Raw genomic sequence first — 3177 nt, 5'->3', positions numbered from 1 at the left:
CGGGACGGGGGCTGGCACAGCTACGGGGGCTCGGCCAGGGCAGAGGTGTGGAATGTGCAGGAGCCCGACACTGGCTTTGGCTGTGTCCACCATGTCCTGGACATCCCAGCAGCATGAGGAGGGGACTGGAAGAGGAGGGGACTGAAACCAGCTCCCACTCCATCCACAGCCTGTGCATGGAGAGAGGTGTGGGAAGCACTCCAGGGACTCCACTCTGGGGGCTTCAGCTCCCCCTGAACCAACTCACCCTATGCTGACAGCGCCAGAGGTGTTAAATCCTGCCCTTTTTGGGCTACCAGCTCCAGGGAGCCACCCACACTGAGCTCAGTGGGGGCAGCATGAGGGACAGCGTGGTGGTGACTTGGGTATAATTTGGGATGTGCTTTCCTGCCCTTGTGCTGCAGTCATGGAGGGCAGGGTCTTCACGGTGTGCTGGGGGAAGAGAGGGAAGGGTGTATTCCCACGGTGGAGCCATGCCAGCAGCCCTGGCCACCAGACCTGCTCTGTCCTTCCCAGCTGGGACTTCTCTATGCACTAGCTGACTGGAGCCAGCAGAGAGGACTTGGGGACAGGAGCAGCCCAATCCTGTGTGGGAATGGGCTGCTCTCTATGCCCATGTGCTTTGGCAGGTGTGTTTCCATGTTTGGAGGAACAGAGCTGACCCGGGGTACGGGGCAGCAGCTGTGATCCCCAATCCCTAGAGCTGGGCACTCAGCCAGGCTGGCACCATGGAGCTGGCCCATGGGCACCCAGAGCTGCAGGTTGTCTGATCCCAGTGGTTTTCCACCCTTTTGTCTCCCCAGAGCAGGATGTTGCTGGCATTGATCCCTCCTCCCCACTGGCTGTGCCGGTGCCTCTTGCACCGGAGTCCTCGTGATGCTGCGGGAGCCGCGAGCACATTCTGGTGGCAACAGCTCCCAGATTAACCCAGGGCCCCCAGCACACCCCAGGATGGGGGTGAGGCACCAGCACTGACACCTCACGCACAGCGAGGCTCTGGCACGGCCACCACTGCTCTAACAAACCCTGTGCCAGTGCTGCTGGTGCCAGGAGTGCCCGGCACCCTCTGCAGGACCCCCGCTCCCCGCTATGCATGAGCTGATGGAACACGACATGAAAACTGGGTTTGTCTCTCTCTCTCTTCCCCTTTTCCCTGGCATGTGACCAGTGGGGTGTTCCCTCGCTGCAGTTCTCGAGAGCCTGTAGCTGCAGCCAGCCCTCTCCCGCGGCTGCATGTGCCGGGAATGCCAATGAAGCCCCGGCTCACCACACACACACTGCAGCGCGCATCCATCCGGAATGCAGAACAGCTGATGGGTGGAGGAATCGAGGGAGTTATGCTGGAGCTGTTGTCCAATTAGTTAAACTAATTGTGAGCAAGGAGGGCTGGCAGGTACCCACAGCCTCCCCACCGACACACTCCAGGGCCGGACCTTGACCCTCTCCACAGAGCCAGGGTTTCCGATTCTGCTGCACTGCTGGATTTCCAGAGGGAAAATTTTTCTATTTATTTCCCTGATCTGTGCATCAGCATGCAGGCAGAACTGGGGTGGAATTCCAGCCTATTGATGGCCAGCGGGGCCGTGGCTGGTTTGTAACCCTGTCCTTGTACCGAATCTCACATCCCTGTGCCCTGCCACCTGCATTTGGGATGTCGTGACAATCCCATTGTTGCCAATAGGGTGAGCAGCCCCTCTGGTCCCACTGAAGGAAGGTCGGTCAGGTGCGGAGGGGGAAGATATTTGTTTGTGGAATTGCAGAAATGTATGTGCCCTGCTATTTTCTGCTTGAAATTAAGAAAATTTCAAAGAATGCAAAATTCTGCTCTTGATACGGCAGGAACAAGCCTTTGGAAGTATCCTGTGCTATTTCTGGCTGGGAAAAAAATACATACATAGACATTTTAAAATATAAGTGTGTACATGTAGATATATTAGGGTTCTAGGGCGGCAGGGTGGGGCCCAGCCTGGTGCCTTCTCCAGCCATTGGGATGGGTGGGCGCTCATTGAGCCCCACGTCCCTCCCGCGCTGCTGTGACAGATTCCAGCTTGACTGAGGCACAAACACCAACCCACAACAGCAGCGTGGATTTGGTTATTAACAAAGGACGGATTCAGCCAGTGCTGGCACCGCTCCAAGCGCAGGAGCTGCTGAGGAGCGTGGAGGGTGTATTAAATATTCATCAAAATCTTGGCACTTCATTCCCATCTCTTGCTCTCCCGCCCCCTCTCCTCGAAATTGTTTGGTCCTAAAGGTTAGAAGCCCGCTTCGAAAATTAATTATTTCATTAACCCCTTTATAAATTAGGTTTTTTCAACTAAGTTTTTTAGGGTCAACGCAAAATGGGTCGTGGTGGCACTTCCTCAGCTTTGCTCATTACGTGAGCCCTGACCCCAGCACGTGATGGTGCGACCGATGCTCGCGGCAGCATGTGACCCTAAATGCTACGTGAGCTCAAAAAAAAAAAAATTAAAAAAAAATTTAAACAAAAAAATATCAGCAGGTTTGCCTCTGCCTTCACCTGCCCGGCGTGGCGGAGCCGTACCTGCTCCGTGCCGCCGCGGCGCTGCCAAGCCCTGCCCTCCGCGCCGGCACCACGGCTCCCCATTCGGTGAGTGAACAGACACTTCCAGCAATTAATTGGCGCTGCCGCGTGGTTCATTATCATGCGGGGCACGCGTGGGCTCCGCCGCCTGCGGCCTCGCGCTGCCCGGGGGCTCGGGCAGGGGTCAGGCGTGAGGGCGGGGCGGGGTCTCCGGCGCGTGTCCGAGGCTCCGGCCTCCCGATGTCCTGGTGCTCCACAAAGGGCTCCTCGGGGCGGGGGTCAGGGCGTTCCGCGGCCGACGGCTTTGCTGCCTCCGTGCCAGGGTTTAAACTGTGGCGTGTCCTGCGTGGGTGGGTTTGGGGGGCTGGTTCCTCTTCCTCTGCATCCAAGGGCGCTTGGTGCCCGGTGCTCAGCGGTGATGCTGGGTTGCCAGTCCCGAAGCGGCAGCTCTCAGACAATGCAGGTTTTATTTTAGTGCTCACCCGACGCCTTGCCGCTCCCCAGTGATGTCCCCAGTGATCTCCTGCTGATGTCCCCGCTGGGATAGGGCCACCCGCTCTCCCCCGATCGCTGCTGTGCGGGAACTGGGGCTGAATCCGTAATGCCGGGAAGCGGCCGGCGGGGGCCGGCTC

Source organism: Corvus brachyrhynchos, unplaced genomic scaffold (assembly GCF_000691975.1).
Source record: "Corvus brachyrhynchos isolate BGI_N302 unplaced genomic scaffold, ASM69197v1 scaffold5, whole genome shotgun sequence".
Classification (NCBI taxonomy): domain Eukaryota; kingdom Metazoa; phylum Chordata; class Aves; order Passeriformes; family Corvidae; genus Corvus; species Corvus brachyrhynchos.
The sequence above is the reverse complement of the archived record's forward strand: the minus strand, read 5'-3'. Positions refer to the sequence as shown.